Below are 18,473 nucleotides of genomic sequence, written 5' to 3'. Positions count from 1 at the left end.
TCTGTGTTTCCTGTTTGTTGGATTTACAGTGAAACTGGGACACAACAACTGGTTTAGCAGGAGGATACAATATCCTGTATTAATTTAAAAATGAAAACAAGTCAAAATATGCAAAATGAATGGGTAACAAAACCAGATTAAAGCCAGTGTTCAGTGTTCTAGAGTTGTACTTAGAAAAAGACAGGAGGGAGGGTTTGGTTTTAGAGGTATAGATAAGCTATTCTGGCATTGGGGCACTGGAGTACTTAAGCACATAGTTAATTTAAACCAGGTGATGAGGTTCAGTCTGATTAAATCTAAGCATGTTTGGGTAGTTAGAGGAAATGCCTGCTGTGAAGAGACTCTGGAAAATTGCTGCTTTCAGGTACTGCTCTCTAGAATAGTAGATAAAGTGTCTGATTTGAAAAATATAATAAATCCATGCTCTTGGGAGAAAAAAGGAGAGGTGAGCTTTCAGGTGTGTGAGCATTGAAGAAGATCTTGAGGTCATGCTTTAAATAGTTTTAAGATTTTTGGTCTAATGAAGGTTGCCAGTCTTCCCTATCTCCTTTTCTAGTGTGAGTAAAGCATTGCAAGTGAACTTTCACTGACAGCTGAGGCAGACTGTCTTGGGATGCTTTGTGGATAATGACCCAAATTCAGCACTGTTTGATCTATTCTGGGCCTGTCTAATTCCTGCTCTGCAGATATAAGGAAATTAAATGAGGCTGTGTGTAGTGAAGAATGAAGTGGTTAACTTGAAAATTACAGAGGCCTGAGAAAGATAAATGATCAAAGAGTGTATAAATGTATTGCTATGTGAAATGCACAGCACTTTACATGTAAAATAAAGTTATGAGGAGAAGTGTCTTTGGTGCCTCAGCAAGGGGCCACTTTCCCAATTCTGCAATGCTTTACCTTATCCTGGAGGAGCTCCATGGGAATCAAACTGTTTACTTGCATAAGAGTTTGTGAGATTGTGCTGAGGGCTCCGTGACTTTATGCTTGTCATGTGAAGGTGGGCTGAGCTGGGAGAGGAGCAGGGAGAAAATTCCAGTGCCTAGTGAAGCTCAGGCTGCACTTCACCCTGGCATCTGGATGTGCAGTGGCACCAGGGGAATGTTGTGGCTGTGTTCAGTGTGGTGGTGGTGTAAAATGTGTCATCCTGCTATCTCTAACTGCACCCGTTAGCAATGGAACCTGGCGGTGGGAGTGTGCTCTCCAAGGTGGGGAGGCCATGGAAATGCAGAGGCACAAAATCAGAGAGGATTAGAAAAAGGTGAAGCAGAAAAGAGCAGGTGAGGGGTGGTGGCCAGCACAAAACCAGGGTGTAAATATTTGAAGAGTAAGGAGTTGGAAATGGTACCAATAAATGAAGACAGCCCTAGGAAAGAGGATAGAGAAGGTGAAGAGGAGCTGTTGGGGAAATGCTGTGGCTGAGGATGGTGGAGATTTCCTCCACTGCTTTAGTGGGTTCAAATAAGTTCAGATTCATTTGCCTGCTTTGTTAAAAAAGAAATCACCCGTTTATTTATGCAAGTTTAAAAACCATGTTTTATACAGCATATCTCACCCTCACCTTGCAGATTAGACACCTTTACAGCAACATTTGTGGAAAGCTCATGAGAACTGGAAAATAGCTCATTTGTAGGAGGAAAACGGGGAGTCACACCAAGCAAATACACAGGTAAGAAATAACCTTTATAAATGCTGAAAGTAAAATTATTGAAATCAATTTCATAGAGAAAATTAACTGTCTGCAAATAATGCCCATAGTGAATTGCTGTCCAGTAAGAATAATGCCACAGTCAATGAGGTGGCAAAGGGAAACGAGTCAGTAAGCTAAAGATCAGTGGATTGCCTATTTGGAAATAGCTTATACTTTTAAACATTTTAATTTTTAAAAAGTGTATTTTTATTGATCTAGAAAAATATTGAGGAATGTGGTGAAGCTGAAATATATGAGAATGTTTTCCTTTCCATCTGTTCACAATTCAACTTGAACTGGGCATGTGTGTGAAGCACAGAATGTATTGTTGGTCTTATTCATAACTTAATTGTTTTTTTGCTTTCCCTGCCTAAAAAGAATCAATTGCCAATAGACACCACACAAGGTGCAAGGGGTAGAGGGTAATACACATTTAGGTGTGTAAGCATGGCTTGATTTAATTTGTTTTTATGAGTACTTGCTGACATCTATGGAGATTGAGATTGTCTTTTTATGAGAGAGGGTATTTGTGATGTGGATGTTTTGCTTGATACTCTGCTGAATTTGCTTGACAGACCTATGAATAAGTAAAAACCAGCAAGAATGAGTTGAAGGAAAACTGTAGTGCCTGAAATGTGAAATGTTACTCTAGTTTGCTGGAAAGCTTTTAGTGAACTGAAACCTTGAATGTATAAAGAATGTTGTCTTCATTTAAATTTTTTTCTCCTAAATGTATTTATGAACAATTCTGGGGGCAAAAAAAACCCCAAAAAACCAAACACAACCCAAAATACTCCCACCCTTAAAAATCCTCAACAACAAAAAGAAAACTGCCAAATTCCTTCATCCTTAATGTATATGAGGGTAGGCAAATTTTTTCTGTTGCACAGGGTTAGCCTAACAAAGTAAGATACTTATGTATGCAAGAGTACACCTTACTTTTAGTCACTTTCAGCATGTTCTTAATAAAGTAAGAGTACTTTGAACTGCTTATTATGTGCATGAAGTTCAGTACTTTGTGAAGCCCCCTAAAAGCCTGCCCCCTCCTTACAGAAACCTGGTATTAATTATCACCTTGATTGGTGCTAATAGGACACTTCTGACTTGCAGGCTGCATCTTGTATAACCTTCATTGCTGATTACAAGGTTTTTCCTTCGTGGAACAGCAAGTGCTTCCCTATAAAATGGTGCCATTACTTTGTACCAGCAGAGTCAGTTTTGCTTCAGTAATCAAATACAGTAAAACATCATATTTCTGTAGGGCATTCATGAAATCAGAGGTTATACTTTTAAGAGCTTTTGCTTGCAAATATCTTTTCTTTAAATGACTTTTCCCAGGGAGAAAAGGAAATCCAGGCTAGCAACAAAATAGGTAAATACTGTTAGCATTTTATCACAAGCTTCAAGACTTCCTTAAGGCATAGTGTTCAGAAAAAATGGAGTAAGATATTATGGGGAGGATATTTATTATTACAAACTGCAAAGTCAACAGGGACTGCTAAATGTTCTTGCAGTCATAATAGCCTATCTCATGTTAATTCTAGCCCAAAGCTCTGTGACTCTTTATGTGCAGAGATAATGGGGGGTAAAACTGTGTTTTTAGTTTAGCACCAGATTCCTCCCAACCATGGAAAATAAATTAGGGAGCTTCACAAACTAAAAATGATTTGGGCTTTGGAGGAATTCCCAGCAATAATATACAAGACTTATTACCCTGGATACTTAGAAGGTCCCATATGTTTATGGCTGATAGTAGTAATTTTGATGGAATATTGCCTCAACAACTTGTTTTCTAATAATTTGCCTGCAACCTGGATCTGTTGATCCTAAGAGAAGATCTTGGGCTCCTAAGAGAAGATCTTTTTGGAAGTGTTTTTCTCGTTTGTACTCCCTATGTGTCTCTTAGATAAAATGCAGTGTATTTTGCCCAGGAAAAAAGCTGCATTAGTGGTCAAGTTTCTACATTTAATTTAGCTGGAGTCCACTACACATCAAAGTTTAACACATCAAGGCTTGGGTTATATAGATTCAGATTGGAGAGCATGTGTGAATTTTTTTTTTTTTTGAGTAAAAGACACTACAGGTAGTTGTGCTAAAATAATGTCTTAAAAAATCTAGGAAATCCAGCTTAAGGTTATTGCTGTACATTATTTGTTTGACATTGTTGTGTAGGAATGTGGCTGCTTTGGGTTTGGGATGCTGTATAATGTGGGGGGAAGAATATCAGTCCATCCCCCAGAGAATATATTGTCCCAAAATAGTAAGGAATAGTATGATAATGTCAACAAACTCAAGTGCAAAGAAAGCAGAAGTTAATTTATGTAGCCTCACATATTGTCTGTGCATAGGTGTCAAGGTAAAAAGAAGTTAAGCTTTAGAAAAAAACATCAGTAAGGAGAAGACAAAAGATACTTGTTAGAAGCAAAATTAATAACAGTGTCCTGAAAGCTTAACAAGAATTGAAGGAATCAGTGTGGTGTGTGAGGGTGTGGAGTTTGGGATAGGCCAGGGAAAACCATGAAGACACCTGCACTCTTTGTGGTGAACAGCCAAAGGAGGCAATGAAAATGGCAGTGCAGTCAAAGAAATTATCTGAAGAAATGGTCTTGTTACATTTATTGAGTGGTATTGTGATGGTATTCTTCAATCCATGTGAAGATAATTTTAATGTATTTAGGAAAGTTAATATTTCTTTTAACTATTAAGGGAATAGAAAACTGTCTGTTAAAACTGGAAATGTCAGTTCAAGGAACTCTTATCTTGGTCTTGTTGGTAATGATTTATATTTTCCCTGGGGTTCAGAATGCTTGTCATTTACACTGTCCTTTGGGTACAGCTAGAGCTGCCTATGGCCCAATCCAACAGAAAATATGTTCTCTTCCTCTCTGACAAAAGTGTATATAAACCTCAAAGTCACTAGAAGCTGCTCCGAAAGCATACGCTACCAGAAAGATATATTTTATATTGCATTGGACCCTAAAGTGTCATAAAAATGGCATATCCCTTTTTCCCTTTTTTTTTTTTTTTTTTGGTAGCTTTATGACCAGCAAGACAGCATCAAGCAGTTTATTGCAGAGCTGGTTTATGCCTTGCAAGACAGCAGTGTAGTAGACCCTTGTGCATGCTTTGTTTTCAGCACCAACACTGGAAGCAATTTTGAATCTCATTTGATTTTAGTTGAATCTATGCTCTCTTTGTTGTCTGTGTGAGCGAATTTAAAAAAAAACAAACTTAAACTAATGTTGTTTTTGTTGTTTAAAGAGGCGTTTAATTTATTTTTGATTAGCTTAAACTGTATTTGTATATCATGCTTAATGTTTTCTTTCTTAACCCTTTAATGTCATTGTCACTTTATACAGCTAGGATAAAACCTGTGCCATTTCCAGGGATAGGGAGAGGCACTCAGCCACACGTAAATGAGGATTCAACCCTACAAAGCCAGGCAAGACATTTGAGCACATTAATTTCAGCAAGAATTTGATGCATAACCCCTATGGAAGTTAATTGGGCTGTTTCATTGGTAAATGAGGTAGCCAGGGTCCATGGAAGTGTCAGTGTCCTTCTGGGGGCTGAGCTGTCACTGAGAGAAGAGGTGAGAGCAGCCTCTCCTCTGCTGGTACAGCACCAACTCTCCCGAGCTGAGCCTTGGAATCTCATTAGATCCTGATTCAGGGAACCTGGCTGCCTTCACCTTTAAATTGGTTTTGGAAATGCATTTTTCTATGGTGGGTCTCTTCTCCGTTGAAATGAGTAATGTGGCAACTGGTTGCGTATAAAAATCATTAAGCTCACTTGCTCCTTGATTCTGATAGAGCTGTAATTGCCAAAAAAGTTTGTGTGGCAGTTATGGACCTTGCTCCTATTTTAGAGGGAGAACATGGACCTCAGAGAGTTCTGCTACCCAGTCCCTTAAAGTTGTTCTGAACCTGCACTCAAGGGGTGGATCCTTCTTTCAGCAGAAAAGTCCTTTTATGGGGATTGCATTATTTCATTATTTTCTCTGCTGTCCTGGAGATCTGAGCCCCTCCAAGTCGGGTCTTGTGACTGGGGGAAATGCAGCTGGCTGGAAAGTCAGGGAAGAGAAATATGTGTGATTTGCTTCTTTATTTTTTTTTTTTTTTAGCAGTGATTTCTGATTGTAGCTGCTCCTGGGAATTGGATGTTTTGGTTTAAAGAATAGTCCCTGTATACCAGGTATTTTAAAAGACAGTGACAACATTCTGGCATGGGCTGTTTTGTTCAGAGTTCTGCTGACTACATCACTTAATTAATGAGGTATTTCATTATTAAGTGCCTGAAGAACCAAGAAATTTGTAATGTTGGCCAAATTCACTAACTTAGCAGTTTAGCTGTCACTGCAGTATGAATTACAGATAGTTCTTGTGGTTTTTCTTGCTATTCACATTCATGGACTGCCTTAATAAAGGGAATAAAAAGAGGATTATCATGCACTTTCCCCTTGTAGAGAAATAGATGATACAAGCACATCAATTTTGTCTCACTTATAAATAGCTCCCGGAAACAGTGGTCTGTGAGGGAATAGGGCTGATTGACTCATTGGCTGTGAATAATTTAGCCTCAAAGATTAGCATTTTTGTACATGTATTATCCATGGAGGACTGAATTCATCTATTTGTTATTATAATCTTCCATTTAATAGTTTATGAATTGCTGTCTGAATTTTTTGGAGATGTGCTTAATTCACTGCTTTGTTATACGTGATGTGTGCTGGTCCTCTGAGTCATCTTGACAATGTTTGGGTCCCCGCTGGAGGACTGGGACATTCAGCTGGAGAACAATGACAGGGTCCACAGCTCTTGGTGGCCACATGAGGAGATGGGGAGGATTGATATGCCAGCATTTTTTAGGAAATGATTGTCATGATGGGGGGAAACTCTTCAGACTTGCAGTGGTTGTGAGGGCTGCTTTGCAGTGATTTTTTTTTTTTTTTTTTAAATTGAGTTTTGTGCAAGACCTTGCACAGAGCAAATTCCCCTTTTATTTTGGGGGATGCAGAGTAGCACGGGGTCAGTGTGGGACTGGGAATTTCAAGTCCATGATTGCAGCTCCCAAGCAGGAAGCACTGCATATAGAGATAATTGAGAGCTCCTGAGGAAGGTAGTGCAAGTGCCAGAAACAAGCTGCATACATTAGCAAGGTATTCTACCTATTAAAAATAATAAATCAGGATTCTAGTTCATTAATTTCTTGGATACCTCTATTGATTTGTGGTTTATGTTTAATTGTATACATACAATGTATTTGTGCCTCAGTTTCTCCCTCTTACTCATTTCTGCTCTGGGTGAGAGTGGCCTTGTTTTTCAGCAGGAAAAAGTGATAGCAATCCTTTCCCACTTCCTTCTCAAGATTGTTGTATTTTAGTCCATGTTTTTGAAGTGCTCTGAGCATGCTGACCATTGGTATGGAAAGCCCAACAGTGCTTTGGATTGCACTAATGAGTAGCAGGAGGAATTAAAGTTATACTCACACTAGCAAATATACAAAGCCACTGAATGTTAGTTTTATGCACGGTTACAATCGGTGTCAAAGCTATAAGATGTTGTATAATCAAATAATTTATTAGGCACAGCTGCTTAACTGCTGACAGCAAAACAACCTGTAGCTTAATTGCTCCTTCAATTGCACTGGTTTCCTGCATGGTCCTTCTGGTCCCAATACCCAGAGCAGAAAAACCCTGCCTTAGGCTTCCTGAGAGTTGTGCAAGACACTGTGGGTCATAACTCATCCATGTCAAATTAATGTTGCTGTCATGGGGCATCAGTGGCATAATGAAGGGAGAATAAGGGCATTAAGGAGAGTTAGTCCTTCAATAGGACTTCCCTTCTAATTTCATTGATATGCTAAATAGATTTGTATCTTTTTTGGGGTTTTTCCATTAAGAAATGATGACAATGTTAAATAAATAGTTTGAGGAAGAGATGTGAACCTTGTTGTTTTAAAGTATTAATAATCTGTTTAATTCAAAACGAAATTGTTCTGTACATTTAGAAATGCAATAAGGAAAGTTGCAGCATGATATCTATTCTAAAATTTCTTTTCCTCTAAGTTAGTTGTTGTTGAGTTCAGTTATTTTACTCCATAAAGTACAAAGATAAATGTCCTGCCTAACCTGTACTCTGCAATGGCTGTTTTTCATTTTGTTTTCAGTATATGCAGCCAGGTAGATGAAGAATACTAATCCTTAGTGACTTGCATGTTGGGGATCACTTAGAATAGAACCCAGGAATGTTCTTGATTGTCAATGAGAGAACTTGAGAAATTGTGCTTCATTCAATCATTGAAAACTTTTACCTGTAGTGTTGGATATTCATAAAAATCACCTGATTAGGTGATATTGATTATTACCTGATTGCAGGGACAAGGGATGTTCAGTCAAACAAGATTATGTCTTCAAGTCGTTCATTTACTGTATCATCACAAACAACTCTTCAGTCCTGTGGCATAATGGAAATAGTTGCTTATTCCTCTTTTGAAGATAAAACTTTTTCCTGCTTTACTTATGTCCATGTGTGAAGGTCATGTCAGTTTAACTTTAGCCTTCACCATTAAATATTTCAGATTTTGTGCATAGCTCTGGTGCTAGATACTGTGGAAAATATATTCATAGGTCTTCACACTTTCTGTCTTTATGTTTAGAAGCAGTGATTTCTTAAACTAGGAAATACATACAGATAGAAAATAAATTTAAGTTGGTGTATCAGGTAAAACTCCTTTTCATTGCTGTTTTACTTTTTATTAATCCAACGGTCAGTCCAATGGATTTGTACTAATTCAGTGAGATTGTGAGTTCCTACTGCTTTGGAACTACACCTCTTGGAATGGGAATTTCTTCTGCTACTGAACACTGGGATTGGGCAAGATCAGTTCCCACATTTCTTGTCTATACTGTAGTTCCTAGCCCTCCCTGTGAGATTTTTGTGGACATTTTAACTGTGTGGAAGCTCACCCTCTGTGCAGACCACTTAGCACCTTATCCTCATGTTTTGTTCATCTCACATACATGTCATGGCAGGTCCTCCTGTGTAATTTTTAGGTCATATCACTTATCATTCTCTTGTCTCTGTAGAACTAGAAGTGAGAAGCTGTGAATTCCATCTCAGCACTGGTGCAAAAAAGCCCTGAAATTTGATCTTGTTCCTACTGCTCTTACAGATGTGTCTGCCTTGTAATAACATGGCCATTTGGTGAACATTTGGTAGCTTCCTAGTTTTCAAATATGCATTTAAATGAAAGGAGAATAAGTTGAAAATTTAGTTTCTGGGTTCAACTGACTTAAGCAGTTGAATATGACTAATGTACTTTGTCATATATTTGTCTCTGCTAATTTCTTCCAAGATAAGCAGCTGGATTCACTTTTATTTCTGAGAGGTGTAGTTTATTTTAACAAAGGGCAAGGGGAAACTGGAAAAAATCTTCCTGTTCATTTGCATGGTGAGCTGTAAGTGGAGTGATTTTGTCAGGATAAAAAAAAAAGTAAATATTCTTATGTAACTCCTTCCAGTTTGTTTCCAAGTTGTTCTACAGGTCCCTCAACAAACTTGAGGCCTGTTTTTAGCACATCCATTAAAAGTCAGTCAGAAAGATAAGCTGTGGTGGGCTTAAATTGGCTTTTCAAGTGTTCAACACTTTTGTGGTAAAATTCTTATGGTGGCTTCTAAACCAGAAATGGTTGTGAGCCAGAGCAGATGAGTTGGTGATGCACACAAAATGCTGTATGTGTGTTATTTATCTGTTTATTCATGCAGCAAACTGAATGGCAATATCAAATGATAATAATTTTTCTTTAGACTATTGTTCTTTTTCTTTGAACATTTCTAAGTTGGACACCCAGTTTCCTGGTTTTTCTAAGTACTTTACCACGTGTAAGTGCTTGATTTGCCAAAATTACCAGATTCCAAGGAAATCAAACCATAAATTTCTCACAACTCTTAGCCTTTATTCCTGCCATCAGTTTCTAAGCAGGAGGATTGTTCATAGAGTGCTGAACTCGGGGTACCACAAACACAGCTCAACAAAACCGAGTTAAAATCACACAAAAGGGGAGAAAATAGGTGAACATGCTGTAACTAGTCCTGAACAACAAACTCTGTGCTTAAAGACCTTTAGAACTGGATTAGAGGAGACACAGGGAAGTAAAGAGGAGCTAGAGGGAACAAGCTGCTTCTGAGGGAGCCACATGATTTCTCCCCTTGCTGGTATCACTGGATGTAGGAACAGTGATATATTCAGTGTGCCAGCATTTGCATTACAAATGCTTGTACTGGGTTTAGAAAAGACCTAACAGATTGTCATTGCCCAGAGCACTGGCATTACAGTGATTGCTCCAATACAACACGGGCTGGTAAAGTTTTTCTTAACCCTTGTGCTTCCTCCCTGCAGCTTGAAATTGAGTTGTTTGCCCAGAGTTAGCTTTCCTAGGCGAGTGCACGTTTCCATGCCCGCAGAGATCTGGATAAAGCAGTTACCTCTGTTAATCACTGGCATCTGGGATATGGCGTGATTTGAGATGTGATTTGGGTTTTCTCAAGTGCTGCAGTGATAGATGATGCACAGCTCACTCGGAGCGCTGCTGAGATTGCACCCAGGGCTGGCGGGAAGATGAAGTATTATGCAGGGCTTTTCACACATTCTGTGCTTCTTGTATTGTCTCCAGTTTTCTGAAGGCTGTGGCAATAAAATTAACAGCCTTTTTCATTTATGCTTTCGTAGCAATGCTGCCATTTGGTTTAATTTCAGTTGTTCTAATTTAGATTGGTGGAAGCTGGAAGGGAATCTTGTCCCCTAAATGAATACATCTGGAAAACTGTGAGGGTTTGTTTTGTGAATCTTTTATTTTTAAAAATTTCTTCTATAAATAAATTTTCCAAGTCCTAATTTACATTTGCCTTGAAGTTCTACACCTAATTTAAAAGCAGTGAATCTCACAACATTTTTAAGTGTTAAACCTAAAGATTTTTTTTTTTAACTTTTTAACCTAAAGATGATCTCATTCCAACCTCCCTTCCCTGGGCAGGAATATTTTCCATTAGACCAGGTTGCTCATAAACCCTGTCCAGGGATGTGGCATCTTCAGCTTGTCTGAGCAACCGGGGCCAGTGCCTCACCACTCTCACAGTAAAGAATTTCTTCCTAATATCTAATTTAAACCTCTTTCAGCTTAGTGCCATTCCCCTTTGTCCTGTCACTGCATGCCCATGGGAAAAGTCCTTTTCCAGCTTTCTTGCAGGCCCCCTTTAGGCACTGGAATGCTGCCAGTTGGTTTTCCTGGAGCCTTCACATCCTAAGGCTGAACAATCCCAACTCTCTCGTGTTTGCCATCCCATTGAAGCAAAGCAGATCTGTGTAGACATCCATAAGCCCCAAGAGTGGTTATAAAAGTTATTAATCACCTCAGCAAAGCATTGACAATTAAAAAAAACAAACCTAAACCAACAAACCCACCTCAAATCAACCCCTTTGTTTTATTAACTCAATGAAAGAAACATTTTATATTTGAAAAAAAATAGTTTTTAAACTGATGTAGTTCTCAATTCAACCAGTTAATCAGTGTTTGTACTGTGATGTTTTACATTTAAAACTGATTATATTACCAAAAACCCCTCTGCATCAACATGCAGAAAATATTCTTAATATTGATATAACTTGCATAAAGGAATTAATATATGATAGTTTGCAACTAAATGTAAGTGTCCTGACAGTTATCTGAAAGAGGAGTATAAACCTTCAGCATTTAGTGGGCAACTAGCATGTATTTTGAAGGAAAGACACAGAAGTAGCTATTATTATCTGGAAACCACTGTCCTTCTATAAAGGATCTGTATGACATTTGAAAAATGGCAGCTTCAGAAAATTACTATACAAAACTATTTCAATGCATCAGAAACCAAGTTTCTCCTTGCCATAAACACACGAGGTCCAGCTTCATGACTGGGCAATAACACATCCAAATTAATTCCTTATTTTATTCAGATGTCCTTCAGGGAGTGTATCATCATGTTAAAGATTTTGAATGTATAGAGTACCCACAGGTATCCAAGCAATCTCTTTCAGGATAGAAATATCATCTCTGATAGGTTGGTATCTTGTCTAAAGGAGTGTCATTAACTTCTTTGAGAAAGTAGTATTTTATGGGGGCTGGTTTTTGGCTCTTGGTATTACAGTTTATAATTATTAATTAATTTATGACTTGCAGTAAAAATCGTCCATAAATATTCTATGTAGAAGACAAAAGGATCTAACATGAATGTGTTTCAAAACACTGTGTGAGAGAGGATGTAACAGCATGGTAAAAAGAAATAGCATCATAAAGCTGCATTCCAGAATCTGTGCAAATGTCCTAAGCAATAATAAATAGGATTTTGTGGGCGAGGGATGGTCATTGTATCCTTTTTATCATCTCTGAGAGAAATGAGCTGTTTCTGCAATTATCTTGCCTATTTCATCATGCCTGTTAAAACAACCTTTCATTCTGAATTTTAAGAATGGGTTTTGGCTGAAAGAAAAGGGCAGATTTGTGATTATCTAAATCGTGAAAAGACATAATATTTTATTAGCAGTCTTGGCAGCAGTATACTCATGTATGCAAGCTGTAGCACAATCCATGGTATTTGTTACAGTAAAATCTAATTAAAAATTAAACTAAGCTGATGGCATTCAGACTGCCATTGGAGAGGGGGGACTGGATTCTGTGGGTCTCTTTGTACATATGTGTGCTGCTGCCTTCCTGTTGTGTGGCAGCCAAACAGCTTCTGCCTGAGCTCAGCAATCTCAGCAATGTGTGAGCCTGCAGTTGGCTTGTGAGCTGTTGTCAGACAGCAGACACACAGCCTGGCATTGGTGTGATCCTGGGTAACTCCTGTGATCCTGGATAGCATCCCTGCCCAGGCATTTCCAGTGCTCAAACGCTGGAGCCCTCGTTTTCTCCGCAGTTTTACTCAGCACCGTCCTATTGGAGATTTAGTCATGCAAAATGGGGTTTATGGGAGTTTCCTAGATAAGAGCTCAATCAAAACAGCTGAACCACCTGCTATTAGGGTTGCTCCACTCCAGGTCACTGAGGATGAGTGGTAAATCTCGTGTTTCATTTTTGCATATGAAGAATGACAGCTCAGTGCAATGTTTTCCTGTACAACGTGTTGGTCTGGCATGTAAATGCGCTCCTCTTCTTGAGACAGGATTACAGGAGCTGAATAAAGAGCAGGATGTGCCGTGGTTTGCTCGCACTGACAAATGTGGCTTGTGCTAACTGTCAGCAGGGCTTAGAGAAAACTACCTTTTAAGTCAGGACTCTCACACATACATAGTGAGCCACCTGCCCTTCTGAAAATTAACAGTTATTCTATGCAAGTTTCTGTGCTGCCACTTTGCTGGATTCAATTCCTACACTTTCAGCTGGATGTGATCAGCACATTGTCCATTTCCTTCTCTGTTTTCTATAGGATCTCTTTTGAAAAACATACCAATTAGGGTGGAAGGTCTATTTCTTTGTGATGTTTATTCCTTTTTTTTGATATTTAACCAGAGAAGACTAACCCAAATATATGAGATGGTGAATTCCAAACATTAGGTGAAGGTAAACTGTGTAGAAAAATAAGTGAATTGGTGAAAGATAGATTGCTCAATCATTTTATGTAGGTGCTTACCACACTTGTTTTTCTTAATTCAAATACGTAATTGAATCAATTAACACTTTTTTTTCTTAATTATTTTTTTTCTATGTGGAAATCTTAGAAGGAAAAGAAAAAACTGTAAAAATTTCCATGATTCTATTAAATTCAAAACACTGTGGTAGTGTCTGTAACATTGTTTGAATCTCATATGCCTGGTTTCAGTATATGTAGAGATGCAAGAAAAATAGTTGTTCTGTAGTTGGTGAAAAGCGTCCTCTAGACAATGAAAAAGTGAAGATTGACCAAAGACTTGGAACAGTTTTATACCAGGGATATAAGTGGAAAATTGTAAAGAAATAGTGAAATATTACAGGCAATCTCTTTTACCACCTTTTTTTTTTTTTTTTTTGCTGCTCTGATTGTCTCCACATCAGGGAAGTTTTCATGCTACAGAATTCTTTAAGTGTTTTCATTCAGAGTAGGTTTGTGTTTACATTTTAATGTTTTCCTGTTATCTAGAATATAATAATGCTTGTAATAATAAGCAGTATGACTGGGAGCATATATGGAGTCTAATGGAGTTTAGCAAAATTTTGGTGTAGCCTGAAATTTCTTTTCAATGGAAACAAATAGAGTGAAGTTCTTTCTGGTGTCCCACAGGAGTATCTCCTGTGATTTTTGCATCTATTAAGGTGATTGGCAGCATTTTCAATCCATTTTCCAATTATCTCTCAAAACACTTTGGAAAATTCAATTGCCTAAAGCTCCTTTCCCTCCCTGTCTCTGCCCCCCACCCTCTTCAATTTATGCTAGTCCTTATATAAATAAATTGAAGAAAGAAAGAAAAAAAATGCTATGAAAAATGCAAGAGATCAGATTCTTATGGACAACAAACTGAATTTGGTGAAACTATGAAAATACTTTTCCAGTCTTTATATAGTTTGATGATTTTACCAAAAACTGTAATGGAGTATAACATACTGCTGTGCTCTCTTGCACTTTTTCACAATAGAGTGCACTGACAGTTTCTTGTGCAAGAGACTGTTGTATGTGTTTTGAGTTGAGAATTCAAACCCATGATGTTTTAGAATTATTTACTTCATATTACTTCATACAAAGAAGAAGTTATTATTTACTTCATACAAAGAGGCAGTTTTGTAGAGAAGTTTCCTCCCCCCTCCCTGCTAGGACTTCATTTTATATAGACACGCATGCTAATAGTCACTGAAAAGTTATTGTACTTAAAGAGAAATGAGGTGGTTGGGTTGTTTGTTTGGTTGGTTGGTATTTTGTTTTGTTTTGTGGGTTTTTTTTTTCCTTTTGTGGATGGAAATGAAATTCATAACTTGTTAATGTCTGTTTTATTCCCTCACTAATCACCATTTTCCACCCTCCTCCCTGTCCATACCATGGTTAATGGCTTAGCTGCAAAAATTGGTGATGGATGGGAGAAGAGAACAGACACAATAGCAAAATCTAAATATGTAAATGCATTTCAAAAGTGATGTCCTTGACATTAAATCTGTAAAAGACCCTCACTCAGTCTTCACATCATGCTGCTGCCCAGCATCCTACCTAAGCCTATTACTGCTCATACTTGCTGCCAGAATATTCATTAGCTCTTTAATCTTTTAATTCCTATGTGACAGAGAAGTAATGTTTAGCTGTAATTATGTGTGTGCACATGGATTGTACGCCCATGCAACCCAAATTTTATTTCTGTTCTTCCTTTTGTTGCTGTGCTTCCCTTTCTATGTCTTTACAAAGGGCACAATCAACCTTCTGATTCTGAGTCTTGACACTGGGCAAAAAGATGTGCTGCCTGGAGAAAGATTTCTGAGGCTTTGGCAGGTCATCTGGGAAGGTTCTTCACCTCAGGAGATGTTTCTCTCCATCTTAAATGTCCTGTTGTCTGGTGGACACTGACAGTAAGTCCTTGCCAAGAGGGGTTACTGTGTCCTCAGCTGGGTAATGAACTCAGTTCTGGGGATGTGGGGAAAACAGCAGAACTTCAGGCTAAAGAGCCCAGTCAATGCTGGCTCCTGTGAGCTGGCACCAGAGCTGGAGCATTATAGGATGCAATTCCATGAATCTGTTTCTGGGTTTAAAAGACTGTTCCTACTGAGCACAGGGAACCACCACTCCCAGTGGTCAGTAGCCAATTTCTTTTTGATGAGCAGTTGTATCATTAGAGAAGTCTGCCCAGAGTCTCCAGAAGACATCCACAAGTCCACAGTGTTCAGAGAGTGTGTGCAAGTGCTGACTGCACCTCTGCTCCTCATGGTTTGCTGAGTTGTGTACTGAAATTGTCCATGTCTGGACCTAGCCATGACTATTTGGCCAACCAAATGAGCTTTTTTTGTATTTAATTCTGAAATGCAATCAGATTGTTGTTACCTTTCTGTGAGACATGATGTCTGTGACAGTGTGCCAGCAGCCTCTATGGATGGCTGGATTTGAATGTTCCTTTATTGGCCTAGCTCTTCACACCTTTCTCTCATGCAAAGACTAAAGACATCTATTTGGAAAGTGATTCTGCTGTGGCAGCCTCATGACAGCCCATTCCATTTCCCCAAATCCTCGCTACTCCATTACAAAGAAAACACCTGCTTGCTAAGGCGAAAAGGCCAAAATATGATTGGGAGAATCTGGTCAGCAAAACTGTTCAAAGGAAAACTTTATTTCCTGCAAGAGCCAGCATGATTCTCAGTGTGTGTGGAAATGAGTAGAGAGAGGGCACAGGAGGTAATGGGATGCGTGAAGAGAGATACATACAAATAGTGTGTGAAGCAAACAGCAAAACAGAAACATTTCCATGACTGTAATGACCTGGCTGCCACTTCACCTTTTCCATTGAGTAAAAAATACTTTGGGATGTTGTATGAGGTCAGCTGTGTGTGCTGGAGCAGAGCTGCAATTCCCTGGCTGTGCTGGGCTGCTGTGGCTCTGCACACACTCCTGACTGGGAACAGTGAGGGTCACTATTGGCACTGCTCAGGGGTGAGCTTGTGGTGTTACCTCGGGTGTAGGAGACCCCAAAGCTCCATTAGCTCCATTAATGTCCATTTTGGATTGACCAACAGATGGCACCATCTGCCCCCTTTTCTCCTGTGGCTCAGAAACAGCTCCTAATGCAAACTCTCGTCCAGACCTCTCTGCTGCTAAATCCAGGAAATGCTTTCTAATTAATATTTCATTTGAATTCCTGGTGTCTTATAATAGCGCTTAGGATCTGTGCATGCCTACATGTGCAGTGAAACAAATTATGAGAATACATATTTATAATTTAACCTGTAATATTCCTTCTAGTGTATTAAATGACTCTTGATTTTCAAGGGGTTTCTAAGTCAATTCTGAATTTGAATAATTTAAGCAGAAAAGGCACAGATGCATGCAGTAATGAAGAGGTAAAATGCTCTTTGAAAATTGGTGTAATAAGGTAAATTGCATAAAAAGCATGCTGCACTGATTTCTGGAAACTCTACCTTTCTCTTCTCTCAGATTCACAGTAACTTTGTTGTATTCTGCAGCTTTAAGATACATCCTCAGGGTCTGTAGAGCACCTCATCAACTGATAACAATAATGACATAGCAGCTACCTTTTCCTGAATTATCTGAATTGCTTATTAGATTTTCAGAACGAAACACTGCTGAGAATGTGTCAAGAATAAGAGCTGCTTGGAGAGAAAGCCAAAAGTCACAAGGAAACAAAGTTCAACACAGGGTTTAAAGGAACCAGTATATGCTTTTGAAGGGATGGATGCTAAGCTATGCAGATATCCAGCTTTGATTAGGTAGTGTGGGAGAGAGAGAAAACTCAGCTTATGCTGGGTTTACCATCCTTGCAATGCAAAGGGTTTTTTACTTCTGTTTAATTGAAATTTCCTGTATTTCAATTTGTGTTACTGAGAGGTGTCTGCCTCCATCCCCTCATTTGTACATATTGATAATATCCCCATTGAGCATTCTGCAGCCTGAGCTGTCCCAACTCTCACAGCCTCTCCTCATAGGAGAGATGCCCCAGTCCTTTAGTCATCTTTCCTGGGCTTGAGCCATGTGTGGGGAGCACAGCTTTTTGTTTTGAAAGGCCAGCTTTGGTATAAGGATGTTTCTGCATGATCCATGCAAAGAGCCTCTAAAGCACTACTGAATTGCTTGGCTTCACCAGTTGCTGACTGATTATCTACAAAAATATGTGACTAAATAAAATGTCTGTAAAATTTGGAACCAGGATTTTTTCTTCTCATAGGAGAACAGCAGTGTTATTCCAATTTCTTTGTGGGGACTGAGTACAAACACAAGCTTAACTTGCAGCGCACCAATGAAAACTCAGCTGTTAGGGTGCAAAAAGCAGAGAGAGGGTCTGGTAGCAAATGCCAAGTGAACATCCTTTACACTCAATGCTTCTTTTTCCATTATTTCCTGGAGGTATTTTTATCACCACAGGTATTCAGTTATGTTTTAATTAAGCTGTATGATTATAAGTGCTTGTCATTGAGGATATGTAGCTGTAATTAGAATAATAGTGTAAGGGAGAATTGGAGAATATGAAAAGTAGCTAAAAATGAGTCTGTTGTGATGCAGCTGAGTTGTGCACAGCTGCTCTGCTTTCCCCACCTCACTGAGTGCTTAAGTCACTGGCTTGCTGTCCATTCACACTACATTACTTTAAACTGGATTAGGGAAGAGTTTGAAGTGAAAACTTATTAAGATGGAAATCCATCAGGGATGTGAATGAGGGGACAGCAACCAGAACACCATCCAAAGCCTCTTGTGGATCATAATGAAGTGTGTTCCACAACAGACAAATCTTTCCTCAGCAGAAGTAAAATAAATACATTGTTCCATAATAAATCCTGTTTAGAGATCCCCAAGGCCTGTGTCAACATGCTGCTTAAGCATGTGCTCAAATCCAGTCTGATTTCATCAAGTATTTAAGCTCTAGTCAGGCTGGCTTATGTGCAAGGAAAGGTTGAAAAATCAGAAACTGTTAATAAATACCCACTTTATCAAGCTAAGATTTGTTAGCCCTTTGCCATCAAGGCTTTGCTTAGATAGAGTTTGATTAAAAATTATAGATATTTAGTTTGACTTTGTTTCAAGCTGCTGGAAATCATCAGTAGTGTAGGAACAAATTATTCTTCATTTTAGGTCTG

General features: G+C 38.7%; 1 long non-coding RNA gene across 2 annotated transcripts in view; it reads left to right on the top strand.

The window, feature by feature from the left end:
- Positions 1-289: 289 nt before the first annotated feature.
- LOC135443336 (uncharacterized) overlaps positions 290-18,473 on the top strand; it is a 43,591-nt gene continuing 25,407 nt past the window's right edge. For both annotated transcript variants that reach the window (XR_010438974.1, XR_010438972.1), the window contains exons 1-2: positions 290-364; positions 1,566-1,666. This is a non-coding gene — a long non-coding RNA (uncharacterized LOC135443336). The remainder of the gene's footprint in view (positions 365-1,565; positions 1,667-18,473) is intronic.

This window comes from Zonotrichia leucophrys, chromosome 1 (genome assembly GCF_028769735.1).
Source record: "Zonotrichia leucophrys gambelii isolate GWCS_2022_RI chromosome 1, RI_Zleu_2.0, whole genome shotgun sequence".
NCBI lineage: Eukaryota > Metazoa > Chordata > Aves > Passeriformes > Passerellidae > Zonotrichia > Zonotrichia leucophrys.
Note: the sequence above shows the minus strand (reverse complement) of the source record. Positions and strands in the feature narration are given on the sequence as shown.